This window comes from Mauremys reevesii, linkage group 2 (genome assembly GCF_016161935.1).
Source record: "Mauremys reevesii isolate NIE-2019 linkage group 2, ASM1616193v1, whole genome shotgun sequence".
NCBI classification, from domain to species: domain Eukaryota; kingdom Metazoa; phylum Chordata; order Testudines; family Geoemydidae; genus Mauremys; species Mauremys reevesii.
This window is the reverse complement of record NC_052624.1, coordinates 272,630,283-272,646,250: the sequence shown is the minus strand read 5'-3', so window position 1 is coordinate 272,646,250 and position 15,968 is coordinate 272,630,283. Positions and strand designations below refer to the sequence as shown.

Here is a 15,968-nt window from a genome sequence, read left to right as displayed (position 1 = left end):
CGGCTTCCTTCTGAAATGTTATTACTGTTATTTTAGAGACCATGGGCTCGACTCTCCTACACGAGAGCTGTGCTGGTACAGAACCCTCAGGTAGAGAAGCAGAGGTGGTTTTACACCCCCTTTGCAGCTCTCTGGATCCTCAGGCCAACCGGGGACTGTTCTGGTCCCTAGCGTAACTCACAGTCTAAAGGCTGCTTTGTTTTACTATTAGCTGCTCATGACCTGAAAGGACTGTTCTAGCTGCACACCATAGAATTTTCCCACCCACTGTCCCTTTCCCCTACTAATGCCCCCTGGGATGGATCTAGATTACAGACTTTGCTTAGACAAACTGGCTTTCACACTGCTTTGTACCATTGGAGCAGTGCAAAGCTGCTAGCAGCGGCGGCTCCAGGCACCAGCACTCCAAGCACATGCCTGGGGTGGCAAGCCGCGGGGGGCGCCCTGCCAGTCTCTGTGAGGGCAGCAGTCAGGCAGCCTTCGGCAGCTTGCCTGTGGGAGGTCCACCAGTCCCGCAGTGGGTACGCCGAATCCGCAGGACCGGGGACCTCCCGCAGGCAAGCCACCGAAGGCTGCCTGACTGCCGCGCTTGGGGCAGCAAAAAAGCTAGATCCACCCCTGGCTGCCAGTCAGCCAGAATCTGACCCACTCTTAACTGCTTGTGCAGTGCCCCCAAGCACCCTTGTGGAGTGTCATTTAGAGCTGAGCTTGAACCAAAACCCAGGATCTAAATACTCCCCAACTTTTGGGCCTAGAGTTGGATCCCATTTGGATGGCTTGTCCATCTCCACCAGGCTGCTGGGTGAAATTCATTTCAATGTACAGGGATGGCACATGGCCTTATGCAGCACTTAAGTGCTCAGTGTGAGGCTAAAGTGACGCAGAGAGCTTTGCATAGGCCCTCTAAACTGGAGTGAATTTCACCTAAGAAAACTTGAGGTGTGTTGAGCCAAACCATGTGAATCAGGTTCCAAATGCCCTCATGAGTCAAGAGTATCTAATAGGGTCTCTGCACTACGGAGATTTTCCACTCATTGAAAGGTTAAAAGTTATGTCTGGTTTATACTCAGAGAAACACATTAGAAAGTGTGTTAACTAACATGACTGTGCCCTAAGTGTGGACAAGGACAGTCATGTTTAAGGAACACTGTTGAGTTCTACACCAAGGTGCACCACAATCAAGTAGTATGATTTTAAACCCGACTGCCCTTGTCCAAACTAAAGGCACAATCATGTTTAATGCTGTGGTAGTTAAAATGCAATACTTCCCCTAGTACAGACAAGGTCTTACAGCGATCTCAGATGGATCGCTGGATCCAGTAAAGTCAGGAGGAGTTTTGCCTTTGACTTCAGAGGGACTCTGATTTTGCAACACATGGCTAGAGGCCCAAACTCTGGCATTCTGTTGCCACAACTCAGCTCCAGGTGTGACCTTGGATAAGTCATTTAAGAGGTGATTAACATGAGGGGAAAGAAGTTAGGACAATGGCAGCTGAAAGTGCCCAGCACCTCTGATAATCAAGAGATTAATTTAGGCTCTTAATATGGAGATGGGACGCTAACTCTTGACACTTTGTTTTCATTGCTCTACCCTCAATGCCTAATGAAACTTTTGGAGAAAGGCATCTCTTAGTTAGATTAAGCACTTCTGTCTATTCAATTAAGGTGTTAAAATGCACCCTGTACATGCTCAGAGAGCTCTAGAAGGCCAGGGACAACAGCCTTCGCATGCCTGATTTTTCAAAGGTAAAAAAACAAGCAGGAAAAATGTTTAAAAAGGGGGTTCTTTAAACATCGAGAAGAAGCAAAAAAGGGCACAAGCCCAACTTCTTAGAAGTCCTTTGCAGATCAGCTTTAAGGCCCAGGCTTGCTCCCATTGAGGTCAAGAGAGAAACTTTCATGGGCTTCATTGAGAACGGGATCAGAACATTTAGCACCATGGCCTCAGGCAGTGTGGCTTAGCTAACATGCCAGACCAGGCTTTGGGAGACTTTGGGTCTGTTCCTGGCTCTGCCACTGGTCTGCTGGGTGACCTTGGGCAAGTCACTTATCTGTGCCTCACTTGCCCCTTGGGAATAGCGATGCTGACCTCCTCTAGGAAGTGCTTTGAGATCTGATAAAAAGCAGCATGAGAAATAAAAATTGCTAAGTGCCTTAGCTTAGGTATCTAACATTGATATACTAAGGGCTGGTCTACACTAAGGGGAAAAATCGATATAAGATACGCAACTTCAGCTACGTGAATAATGAACTGCTGAAGTCGAAATCTTATATATCGTCTTTTCCCGCCTCACGGCGGCCATCGGATCGGGGGGCTCCATGCCGGCCACGCGCCCGCGCGCGTGGAGTTCGGGTGGGAGTCTGGAAATCGATAGGATTCGGGGATCGATATATCTATCGATATGTCTAGATGATATATCGATCCTCGAAATCGATCGCCCCTACGCGCCGCACGGGCGGTAGTGTAGTATTAGCCTTACAAAAGGTGCTGTGAGGCTTAATTAGCCAACATCTAGAAGAGTGGCTTTGGGATCCTTACCCGAAAGTGTACATATGCCAAACACTGCTTTTATTTTTTATTCATAAATAAATTTGAGATTTCCCAGAGCCACATAAGGAATTTGGACATCCTTATCCCATTTAAGAGTTAATGGGAATTTTATACCCACATCTCCTAATCAGCTTTTGAGAATTTCAACCTAAAACCTAACTTGATAAAGTTGACATCCAGGTATATTAAAGCCATTGAAGTTAAAACCAAAAGCCTGCTCATGTGACTAAGATTCCAGGAGTGGGCACTCAAAGAAAAGAGCAAATAAAAGACTCGATTGCATAAGCCCCCACAAGTCACAACTGAATTAAAAGGGAGTTGAGTGTACTTGGCATTTGCAGGATAGGACCCTAAAATAGTCCAGAAAACACTATCATCAGCTGCTACTAATCACAGGGAAGCAATGCATATAGCATTTCAGCTACCTTTGATTCACTCACTAGCAGCATGTATATTTGGGAGGCAAATTCAACTGGAGACTAGTGGGTCTGATTTTCATCTCATTTAAAACAGTGCACTTCCACTAACTCCAGCTGCGTTTGATCAGTTTAATCCAGAGTAAGGCTGTCTACACTATGCCGCTTTTAGCATCATGGCTAGTTCACTACAGCCATGCTGCTAAAAGCAGACAGCGGCTACCCTGTGCGCCTCTCCTGACGACAAAATATTTCCACCCCCACCAAGCGGAGGTTAGCTTTGTTGGCAGAGAGCACTTCTGAAAGACAAGTTTTGCTGACAGAAGTGTTTAAAAAAAAAAACAACAACACACCATCCCCCCCAACCCCAAAAGACAAAAGTTGTGTCACTCAGTTGCCAGTGTAGACATCACCCAAGAGAACAGGATGGTGTCCAGTGTCTGCCCTCTGTCTATTCGGGTACACTCGGAATAGTGAGCATCTGTCAGGTATATTTCTTTTCCTTAGAGAGCATGCAATACTGAAGCTAAATGGTTGCCACCTGCTTAATAGTCTGTGAGAGTTTACATCGTGTATTGGTTTCTAAACAGACAGCCATGGTATGTGATTTGCATCTGTTTCAGTGACTTTTCTGTTAAACTGAGGGACTGTCTGGCAACTGAAGGAGGCAATTCTTCTTTCCCTGTTGCATTCAGATGCTTGTCTCCGCCTTGCCTGGTTTTGATATATTTCCTTCAAAGACTGACTGCTCTGTTGAGCGAAGTGCATCCATCTTGTGACAAAAGTCACTAACAATGTCTCTCTGCATGCTCAAAATATTTTATTGAAATTATCACAAGCTACAACACATTCAGAGATGGGGGTGGAACACTACAGCAAGTTGTAGCAATTTATGGTGATGTTCTGGATGCAAAAAATATAGTGTGCTCAAGGAAAATTTTGAACAGGTATTAATCGAAGTGTCGTTTACTACAACCCCAAATGGGTCCTACAATCTCCCAGGCATGGCATGCTTCTCCTCGGATGGGTCTCCTTCTGTCTCCGCTGCTCCAAAAAGGCAGAGTAAGTCCACAGGTGCCTTCCTCTGAAAGGCAGAGGAAAACAAGAATGGCCTGTCATCTGCTATTCTGTGTATGACAATGGCCAATATGAGATGTTTCAGAGGATCCTGTTTCTGCTAACAGAGGAAGTTAGTGGCGGGATATAAGGACCCTCATGCTTGAGCTGCAAGCCTTTATGTTTATCTTAAACATGAGAACTATGGAATCCTATTAAACCCATTGGCCTCAATAATCACGAGAGGTACATGTATGTGAGATATGAGCCACAGAACCAACCACACCTCAATAGCTTCTGCTATTGTTTAAGTGCAGAATGTAACCAGGGAAGTGAGTGCTGATCCCCACCCAGGGAAAAAAAAAAAGGCTTCACCTTTACTGGATACAATTGAACAAAGAATTGCAGAATGTGGCCAGACATAAGAAATATTTACTTTTCACAGCATTTTGGTCTAAAGGACAGAGGAAATAAGGGATGGGCAAGTCTCATGGAGTACAAAGCTTTGCAAACCTTTTGAACAGCCTTGAGTTCATGAACTTTTTTGCTGTGTAATATACAGGGAGGTTTGATTACCTTGTCAAGGGCCAAGCCTGGGAGTCAGGTTACCTGGCTCCACCACAGATTTCTCCTGTGACCTGAGATAAGTGATTTCTCTGACAGCTTCCTCAACTGTAAAACAGGCATGACAGTGCGCCCCCCCACCCAATCAAAGCTTCCAACCTTAGTCACTGTGACCAAATGTACCCTGTAGTCACACCCTATTAATATTTGTACAAAATATGCCTTGAGGGATCATTTGAGAATGAATAACTAGCTGGTCAATATAGTGACGTGTGTAGCAACCTAAGTAAAGCTATGAAAAATGTATCAGTCAAAATTTCAGCACATGTTTACTAGGAAATCTAGTGAGGGCTAAATGTGTTTCTCAAGGACAAGTTGACACCTCTAGACAGGTGTCAAAGATGGACATTCATTAGTCAAGTGGTGATTCTTTGGCAATGAAGGCAGGCAGGAACAGGTCAATTTGCACTTTGACAAACATGGAACCTTTCACCACAAGCCTCCATGTTTCCATCCTCAGTGGGAAGGAATTTTAACTAGGGGTAACCTTAAGGAAAATGCATTTCAAAGGGTGACTGGACTATAAAAGTGAGAGGCAAAAGCACCCCAAGACCTCTCTCTCTTTCCCTCCCTCTGACACACACTTTCACCTAAGATGACAAAGGAACCTGCCCTCTGACTTTGGGGAAGGATCTTGTCTTGATAGTGTGGTCGGTAGTGTCACTGAACACGTGATAAGGATTGTACCTTGAACCACATCTAGCATGTTAAGCTTTAGTAACCAGAAAGCTTTTTCCATCTGCATCCGACGAAGTGGGCATTCACCCACGAAAGCTCATGCTCCAAAACGTCTGTTAGTCTATAAGGTGCCACAGGACTCTTTGCTGCTTTTACAGATCCAGACTAACACGGCTACCCCTCTGATACTTTTCCATCAGTATTTTTCTTAAAGATTTCTGACTAATACATTATACATATAATCACTTAAAGCCTCTTTGTAGTTAAACTTTTATTTTTTTAAATCAAAGCTAATCTAGTGCTGTGTTTGGATAACTCCAGTTAAAGCAGCAAAGTGTTGCTTATTGACCCATTACAGGGTCTGTTATTATCTGCACTGTCCAGCTCTTTCCTGGGCAGTTCAGAACACACTTGGGATGGGGGGGAGGGAGAAGAGAGACAATTTGCAACTGGACATGTGTTGGGGTCACCCTGGAAGCAATAACCTAGGCTGCTGGAAACCAGCGTGTGGCCGGATTGTTGCTGATAGGCTGCTAGGGTCAGAGTTGCTGGATCAGGACTGCAGAGATACAGACACTCCAGGTGTGACCTGCATGCTGTTTGAGCACCCCAGGATGGGAGCTATAACAGCAAAAATGTTGTGAGGCATCCACATCGCAGGTAGTTGGTGACAATGCCTCTCTGGTCTGAACTGCACCTCAGAATGTGATAATCACCCTTGTGTCTGCTGCTTTCCACCCACCCCAGTCCATGACCGCCAGGTGCAATGCTCTCCCTGAATTAGTCCATAAAGCCATTATCCTGTCTTCTCCAAAGCCCTCAATACCCACTTGCCCAGCAGGGCCTGCAGTGAACTGCCAGCTGCTAGTGGGTAGGCAGGAGAACAGGTGTATTAACAGGTTTTGAATATCTATTCTTCCTGCTGCCCCACTTTTTCCTTCCCCTGTGCCACCCCCCCTTTCATTCAAGATGCAACAAGGGGATATCAGGTTTTCAAGTTAGAGTGTAAGCTCTGGAGGGATCTTACACTTTCCTCCTCCCTTTAAGTTACTGGAAAAAATGCCAACTGTCATTAGGGAAACACAGGGTTAAACTTGCTCCTCATCCTGCCTAGTCTGGTAAACTTTTGCTAATCTACCCTGTGCTTGTGCTTTTTCTCTCCAAGTGCACACAGTGGCAGCTATAAACAAGTTGCAGACTTAAATTTTTAATACTGGAGGCTATTCCTAGCTACCTATTGCACATTACCATTTTCTCCAACTCTGGATGCATCCCCTGTGTCATTTAATGGGAGCATTCTTTACATGTCTTCCTATTTTGTTTGTAGTTACTAAATTCTTAAGCAGAGTCTTGGTAAGGGTACCAAGTTTTTCCTCGTTGATTGCGTGTTTTGCAACAGAGAACAGCAGTCAATGCAAGGTATCACCTGAAAAAAGAAAAATAGAGCCCCATCCTCAGAACAAAGACCTCCATTTAATAAAAAGAGACCTTCAATATTACTTGCTAAGGGCCTGACCCCAAATCGCTGCTATATGTATTACAGTACTGCTTAACTGAGATCAGCATTCCATTGTGCTTACATGCTGTACAAGCACAGAATAAGAAACAGCCCTGGCACCGATTGTCTTTTCTATTTAGAATGCAAGATCAAGAATGGAAGAAAGGCAATATTAATTCACTGAGTTGAAGGCAATTTGATTACCTATTCTGATCTCCTGTATATCACAGGCCTTTGAGTTTTATTCAGTTGCTATTATTCTTATTTTACAAAGGAGGAATTGGGAGATGAAGAGATTTACCTGAGGTCACCCAGGACGCCTTGGCAGTACTGGGAATTGAACCAGGAGATCACTTGAGTCCCAGTTCAGTGCCTTAAGATCAATACCATTCTTCCCCTTATTGACTTGAATAGGAATTTACAGAGCTCAGTCTCTCCCAGAACCAGGAGCGAAGTCTCTAGAGAGTTCATAACGCTAAAGTCAGAGAAGAAATAGCACTGTCTGCAAAGTCTTAATTTTAAGACAGAGAAAATGACAGCATTTAGTGAAACAAAAAAGCCACACACACACACACACACACAGGCATTACAGAAGTCAACTCTTTGGGGCAAGGACTGTGCCTTTGTGTTTATGGTCATTACCAGAAATAACAGTCCATCAGCAGATAAAAAACCAAGTCAATGAAAGCCAAACATTTCCTACTACATTATATAAAATCTTGCAAAGAAAACCACCTATTAGCATCTCCTGTTGTGGAAGCATCTAGCTCTGTTCCCAGATTTTGAAGTGTAATCCTCTTATACAAAGAAAAAAAAAGAATCATAACTTGAGAATATTAAAAACAAACATTTACTCAAACCTGGCCACAGCTAAAATGACCTGGAGTTTCATTGGTCAAACACTAGGATATTTTCCATACGTTTGAGAACATGCTGTTGCAACAAGATTTGTATGGTGATTTGGGATTTAGAAAGACCAGCTAGGACTGCAGATGAGACTTTGTTTAAAAACGCTTTGATTAAGTCAACACAAAAATCAGTGTTGAAAGAAGAGATGAGAAAATCCATAAGTGGTTCTACAAATCTCCAAAGAGAGTTTCCTTTCACTGTTACTTTAGGATGTACAGGGAGCTTGGAATGAAGCCAATTAGGAATTTTTGCCAAAACATTTTTACACTGGAAAAAGTTAATTTGTCAAAACAAACTGTATGGGAAAGAGTCAGTTTTAATTTAAAAATGGTCTGACAAAAGATCTTAAAGGTTTTGGGAACCTTCCATTTCCAATCACTTTTCTAGATTGAAACATTGCTTTGAAATACAAGCTATTCTAGTTAAAAAGCTTTGATTTTTTTTTAAATGTTGAAATTGAACCACCACATTTTAAAATCATCAAAACAAAATGTTGCAATTTGTGAAGATTTGAGAGATTTACTTTTCATACCAGACTGAGATATTGATAAACTTCACCATCCCAAAGTTGTTCATTGTGCAGGAAAACCTTTTCCTGCCCAGCTCCAGTTTGGAAGAGATACATCCAAATCAGAGTTCAAGGAACGCCTTCATTCCATCCAAAGTTTCAGCGGTGAGGCCACCTCCTCTAGGGGCTGACCATGCTAGGTGTGCTGAAGTATCACCTTTGAGACAATGGGACCCTTCAACACACACTACATTCAATGTGTGCTGGAGGGAGTAGCAGCTCCCGGGATTAGTCTGCAAGTTCCTGGTCACATGTACATCCATGGGAGCAGGACTGGGTGCTCAATCCTGAAAAATCTCGTTCTTGCTGTTAGTTCCCAATCCTGTCCCCATTGACTTCAGTGGAAGTGGTCAGTGAGTTCGAGGGGGCAGGGGCAGGACTGGGTCCTCTGACTTCCTTCATTTTCATTCTGTTAGTAAGAGCCACTTTCTTTTATTGGGCTGTAACTGTTTAAGCATTTCCTCTTCTCAGCTGACAATACAATTCCAAGTCAGTCTGCAGTTCCTTTTCCAAAGAAGAAATGTTATCCTCAAATTCAGAGACAGGTTGCTTCTGCTGCTAATTTAAAATTAATCCTTCCCTCCAGTAGTTTACCAGCATGCAAGACCATCTGACAGGAAACATCTGAGGGAATGTCTGATTCTAACTCATCCCTTAGCTGAATACAATTCCATATGTGCAGGGACAGAGAATCACAGGAGGTAAGCACCTGCTGGGTACACCACCCTCAGGCTGCTAACACCAGATGTAAAACTCTCAAGGGCCTTTGGCAGCAGATTTACCACTTCTCTGACCCTTCCCAAACATTCACACAATCCCTCAAATGCTGCCACACACAGCTGCCCAACAGGCAGAATCAATGCTATGAAAAATACAGCCCTCCATACAAAATAATCTGCACTAAGCTATTAAGACCACATTATAAATAAAAGCTCTCACACACCAGCACTGGGAGCCCACAGCGAAGCTAGCAAGAGGCTAATGAGGCCATACACTGACAGAAACTGAGTGGCTGTAGCTCCTGTTTGCCAGCTCTGCCGACTCCCCTCTCCCCCAGCTCATCGGGGAAGTGTAGGATGGTTTGGGGGCTGAGCATGTACTTTGGATAACCTGCCAGACCCACGAGGTTCTCCTTGGCATGTAGATTCTGTTGAATGCAAGTTCATGTTATCCTAACTGAGCAGAGACCAGCCATGACCCATCACTCCTTTGACTCTTTATATCCCAGCCATGCTCATGGGGTGACTGTGCCACAGCCAGTAGCTGCTGCAAGTTCCCCTCTGAACTGCATTGCCCTACATGCATCTGCCCCCCCCCATCACATCCCCTACAATTGTCCTGCCCTACACTCTAATCTCCCTCTAGCTACTGCTTACTCTCTTTCCAGCTATCTGTGTCTTGTGTGTGTTTGTGTATGTTCAACCCAGTTTGGAGTGCAGTACCCAGCTGTGTTTGCACAGTGACCCGCAAAGTTACCGGCACCCAAAGGCCTAATCATGCCCATGACACAGCTAAGTCTGCAGTCTGGTTGAGTACATGGGGGCTTCAGAGCATTTCTGAAAATCCCAGTTGAGTTCAAAGCCCCTTAGCTGCAGGAACAGCACTGCCATCTTGTCACACTCAGCCCTGAGAACGTGCAGGGGGCTTTGGCATGACTCACAAGCAGTTTTTATAATCTCCTGAGCACACCAGGCCACACAGCCCCCTGACTGGAAAGCACACAGCCAGCCACCAACACTAGTACAAGCTATGACTGGCCTTAGGCACCACCCTCCTAGTGCATGGTGCCTACTTGCCCATTTCAACAAGAAAGATGAAGGCACTAAATAAAGGACCTACTCCGGCTCCCATTGAAATCAATGAATTATACACTGATTTACCAGTTAATGGGAGCAAGATCTGGCTCTCAATCATATTAGACTGACATTAAAAACCCATTAGACGAGCACTCACCAATGCTTAGGCAGTTGGTTTGTGGTGTTAATGCTGAGCACCACATCTCGTTGTTACCTTGCGCTCCTCCATCCGTTTTATCCACTAGTCATCTATAAACTAATCCACCTAACATACATCTCCTCAGCGAAAGCTGTGCCTGGACTAGCCTAACCAAGCTAGTTTGAATCCAGTTAGCACAGGCAATGGTGGAGGCCTCCGTGCTGGGGTTGTACCACATGGTCTGACCCCAGGTATGTACTTGTCTCGCTAGCCTACTCTGAAGCTCATCCTGCACTTTCCTCACTTCTGTTAAGATCTGCGCCAGCTGGATGCAGCCAGCTCAGGTTGGCTAGCCGGTGCACTGCTTTTGCTGTGTTATCAGACGCTTAGATTGTAGGTGCCTTCAGGGCCAGGACTATCTCTGTGCTATATTATTTTTTGTATTCCAGCATCAGCCCCAGCCGGGTTTGAGACCCCACTGCACCATGCGCTGTGCAAACAGAAGAGTCTCTGCCTCACCGAGTTTGCTATCTGCAAGGCAAGGGAGACAATAAAAACAGCAGTTTTCCAGAAGGATAAATACAAATTTTTCTGTTTCCCCTTCATACAACCTACTTCCCAGCCAGCCCTTCCTGTGTGCAGCTACCCCTCATATTTCTCCACAGCTATTTCTAAGGCCATGTGTCCTTCTTGCGCCCTGTCCTCACACAAAAACACTTCACCTCATTTTCTGAGGGACACAGTCCCCTGTAAGGCCCTAGCAGAATGGGGCCCTGGCTGCCAGATGTTAACGTAATATAAATAATACACATCATAACGCAATTGAGAAGGATATCCTTTTTGAAAGCTGTTGTGAAATCTCTCAGTCTGGGAAGAAGTATTAAACTAAACTAGTTTTTACTAACTAGTGAGGAAATGCTGTACTCAGGTCTAGTAAATGATTGCCACCCACCTCTTTTCATACAGATCCTATTACAGTGAACTCTTCTTAATGAGCATGACTACTTTATCAGGATACCTCCCAAGGAATCAATTGAAACTAATGATAGTGAATGGCAATGATTGCTGCTTAATTAGGACAGCATTAGCATAAATTTCAGTTAACTGGGGGAATGTCTGTGACTAGCAAAAAAGCAGAGCTAAGACTATTCATAATAAAATCCAACGATCACAGGGAACTTGCCCGATTTGAGCTTTTGTTAAAGACTCAAAACAGGTTCACTGAAAGGTTCATGAACCTTTTGCAAGAACCTGGATCAATTTATGATTTTGCAACAAAACAATGAAAGATTCTTACCAGTAACGTCACATGATTTGATGCCAAAGCAGGCTGTCAGAAACCAGAACATGGGCAACCGTACTTAGTAAGTTAGAGCAGGAGACAGTCATCAAAAATAGGAGCTCAGAGACAGAAGTCTGTATTCAGAGCCAAGGGCCAGAATCAGACCCAATGGCAAAGCTGAGTTACCTGGAGTGGGGAAAAGTGGCCACACACAGACAGCAACAAATGCCTTGACTAGCCAGCTGGCTGTGCCTGCTGCTGGGCTTAAGAGCTGGTCTGCTGACTCTTCCCACCAATCAGGTGACATAGCCAATCAGGCAGCCCACAGCAGGCCAGCTCTACTCACTGGGTTGCCCTGAGACAGACTCTGCTTCAGGGCCTGATTCCTGACACAGCTGACACTTGGAGATTGAAATAGCTTTTCTTTGAGAAGATTTTGATAAAACTTAGTGGGCAGGTGCAAACCAACATGGACAAGAAGGTCAAATGAAGATGAAATATATAAAATATAATTTACCTGGAGAGGAAAACACAGCAGATCTTTTAGTTCAAGCACTGAAGATCTGGGTTCTAAGGACAGCTCTACCACAGGTTGCCTGTGTTACTTGGGCTGATGTTTTCAAAAGCATCCACTTAGTTTGGGGTGTCTCCATTTTGGGGGGTTCTGAACCTGAGACAGCTAATGCCTGTATTTCAGAGACACTGAATATCCACAATTCCAGTGCACTTCGATAGAATGTGGGTGCTTAGCACCTCTGAAAGCAAGACCTAGGTATCCGAAATGGGCCACCTAAAAGCTGAGATGCCCGTTTTGAAAATTTAGGCTTAGCTTCTGATTCTTAGCTTCACCTTCTTGTAAAATGGGTGAGTGACATCAGAGGGAAACTGTGAAACTCCATTCATTAATGTTGAAAAGGGCTTTGAGATGCTCAGCTGCAAGGTGCTGTTTAAGTGCAAACAATTATTTTATTCATGCACTTTTATCTTCAACTGCTTCTTTTTTGTCTCACAGCATGGCGGCCTGATCTGATTGCTAGAGCTAGGAGTCAGGAGCCCTGATTCTAATCCTAGCACTGCTGTGGACTCGGGGTAACCTCACTCAGTTGTTTAACCTCCCTGAATCTGTTTCCCCATCTGATGCTTTCTCACCTTTGTAAAGTGCATTGAGCTCTTTGGATGGAAAAAAGCCACAGTATATAAAGGCAAAACTACTTCTTTTTGTTGAGGTGACCATGGAGAGCCAGATCTTGATACCCTTATTCAGGCCCCAGTTCTGCAGTTCATCCTTATTCAGCAAAGCTCTTAAGCACATGCTTAAATTTAAGCTGATGTTTAACCCCCCAGACTTCATACAGATGGTTAAATACTTTGTTGAATAGCAATGAACTTAAGCATATGCTTAAATGCTTCACTGAACTGGAGCTACAAATACTGTGATGATAAGGGCCATATACATACCTGGATAAACAGATAGAGAGATTAGTCATGCTGGATGGCACCTTAATACACAAGTGGTCCCAATGATTTGAAATCAATGGGATCATTGTGGTTTAAGGTATGATTTAAGATAAATAAGGGTATCAGAAGTCAGCCCATAATCAGGATGGCAAGCTGTCTTCCAGGGTGTCCCAGTTATAGCATTTATGCGGCAGTTCAGCATGGAACTCAAGCCTGCACTTAATTTTAAGCATGCAAGTAGCCACACCAAAGTCAAAGATAAAATTGTGTGTGATAAAGTTCTTCGATGAATCGGGAGTTTTGCTATTGACATTAATGGGAGCAGGACCAAGCCCTCACTAAGCATAGAACAAAATAAGGTGGAAACAATTCCAGTACAAGGCAACGACAAGGTGGCACAAAGCAGAATCTAAAGTGTACAGATTGCAGTGGCATTTGATGTTCAGACTTTAGGAGCCTTCCGGTGCCATACAAGAGCACAGACACGATTAATTTTATTCTCCTTAGCTGTTTGCACCTATTGCCATTTACAATCCTTCTTGATCTCTTCATAAAAGAAAACATAGTTACAATGGATTTTTACCTGGTAAAATAAATTCCTTTGATTGACAGATATGGGGAAGTTTATTACCATTCGTGAATAAAGTTTGATGTTGAGCAGGCTGCAAGATTTTAAACATGATTTGATAATAATAAAATATTGCCAAATAGCACCTTAAATATAACAAGGTGTCCCATTGGCTTTAAAAACATAAACAGATTTCTTGCACAAGGTTCTCCACCTGGACAAGGGTGGTTGCAAACCAGTTTGTGGCGAAAAAGCAAGGTACTGAAGACATTCAACCTCCCTAGGAGTCGTAATAGGTTCCAATTTCTGCTGAACTATTCAGCCCAGCTCTACTTGCTGCCAGCAATGTTTAGGGTGATTTATACATTCCCCATATTGCTTTATTATTTTACCTTTAGAAGCACAGTTTAACGCTCGAGTGCTTTTCAATTTCACCATTCAGCCTGTGGATTAAGTTTATAATGACTAGCTTAATTTGTACAGGCTGGAGCCTGTATTTTGTTTGAAAGATACCCCTGGTGATACAAGACTTCAGATTCCATTTGGCGTTTCAATAAAAATCAGATACAGTCCGATGCCTTCTTACTGTCACATTGCGTCTGATTATATATAGCGTGTTCTTTCTGGCCATCAAAGGTTATACCTTACAGCGCCTCTCTCCCGAGGTCTGAAAAAGCGTAACTCCCTCACCTGCAGGTTTGGGAACAGGTTTGCAATTCTACCTGTGTAGCCCTGCCAGTTATTCAGGTATGACTAAGAGTTGCAGGACTGGGCTCTGGAAAACTGCAAGCCAGCAGAAAAAACTAGGCACCAACAATAAAAAGGAAACTAATGTGCTAGGGCCCAAACCCACTGACCACTATTCCTGGCCTAGATTTTGGCAAGCCCTACAATGGCTACCCAGGTGAGTAAGGGGGAGTAAGTGCCCCGGCATGGATGCATTAGGGCTCCTTGAAACTTCACAGCCGGTTCCCTGTGCAGTGCAGCCAGTGTGTCATCCCACTGTGAGCAAGTGGACTGGGAGGGCCCCCATCTCCCAGTGCAACATCCAGAAGAACTGTCTGGGTGAAAGGGCTGGAATACATTTCACCTTTTTCAGTAACTGAAGTAACTTACTTTTCACTCTGGAGCAAAAGGGGTGCAGCTCTCACCCTGGGGCGACAGAGCCACACACTGTTCCTTAGAGTGCATAGTTTCAGTGAAGCCCCATGGGAGTGAGGCCTGTTCAACAGGAGTAAGGGTGTACAGAACTAGGACACTAGATGTGTCCTGCTAAGAATGAGAAGTGGTTACAAAAGGGAACCTGCACTGAGGGATTTAACTCCTTATACAGGTTAGAAATGGATTCAAGCCCAGAAATTAAAAAAAAGAGAGAGAGAGAGAGACACACACACACACAAATCTACAGTGACTGAAGCAGTTTTAATTTACCTTAAACCCCTTTTAGTGCTGTGAGTATTCCCATTGCTAACTGCCAGCTGCTTACAAACTGAGATTTTTTTTTAATCGGAACAAAGACCATCAGTTGAGTGGAACTGTGAAAATCTCTGTATGTTTTTGTGAAATGGGCTACAGCTTGGAGAACAAAGAGGAGACTATTGACTTCATGGCCAGCATCTGTAAAAAAGAAATAGCTCTATTAAAAGAACTATTTGCTGAAAAAAGGTTTCATTTAAGAGAGAGATTTCTCAATGATAATTTGCTTGTATTCTTTGAGCACCTGAAGCTAAAAGCTTTTAGTGGATTCAGTCGAAAATTATATAACTTTTTTCCCAGGATTCAGGCTTTCCCCGCTTGACATCTGTTGTTAGAAATGAATGCAATGAAATTGTCTATGCCAAGAAAGTCAGATTCTTGTGATTACTGTAATAGAACACAAGGTATTACAATTTGATGCAAAAATGTGGCATAGTTCAGTTCGTAACTACAAGGCATTTCTTGGCTTCCAGAGAGTGTGACTTGTTGGATAAAAACTATTAATAATACAGTGCTTTTCATCAGTAGAGGCAAAGTGATTTACAAAGGAAGGAAGTATCATATGCCCATTTTACAGATAGGGAAACTGAGGCATCAGGTGACTAAGTGGTCATCCAGGCTGCCAGTGGCAGAGCTGGGAATAGAAAATAGGTCTTCTAAGTCCCAGTCTAGTGATCCTTTCTTTACACACCACTGCATATTAGACCATAGAATGCCTGAGGAATAAATTGGGTATAATTTACAAGTCCTGTTTTATATAGACATATTTACACACACAGAGGTATATATGTATATATGTTTCTGCCCTACCTGCTATCTGTTTTTTTGTTTTGCTTTTTATTTGTCCGTCTTTACATTAAGAGCTCTAACAGGCAGGGATTATGCCTTTCTCTTGGTTCAGAATCTAGCATACTTTCGATGCTACAGGAAAGCACCATCATCTAACCCA

General features: G+C 43.7%; 1 long non-coding RNA gene across 3 annotated transcripts; it reads right to left on the bottom strand.

Moving 5' to 3' along the window:
• Positions 1-3,160: 3,160 nt before the first annotated feature.
• Positions 3,161-11,746, bottom strand: LOC120398428. Of its 3 annotated transcripts, XR_005594402.1 has the most exons (4): positions 11,533-11,746; positions 10,254-10,766; positions 7,125-7,281; positions 3,161-4,051 (listed from the first exon to the last, which is right to left on the bottom strand). It is a non-coding gene; the product is annotated as an uncharacterized LOC120398428 (long non-coding RNA). The 3 variants fall into 3 exon arrangements; XR_005594401.1 differs by lacking the exon at positions 10,254-10,766; XR_005594403.1 differs by lacking the exons at positions 7,125-7,281; positions 10,254-10,766.
• Between the last annotated feature and the right edge of the window lie 4,222 nt (positions 11,747-15,968).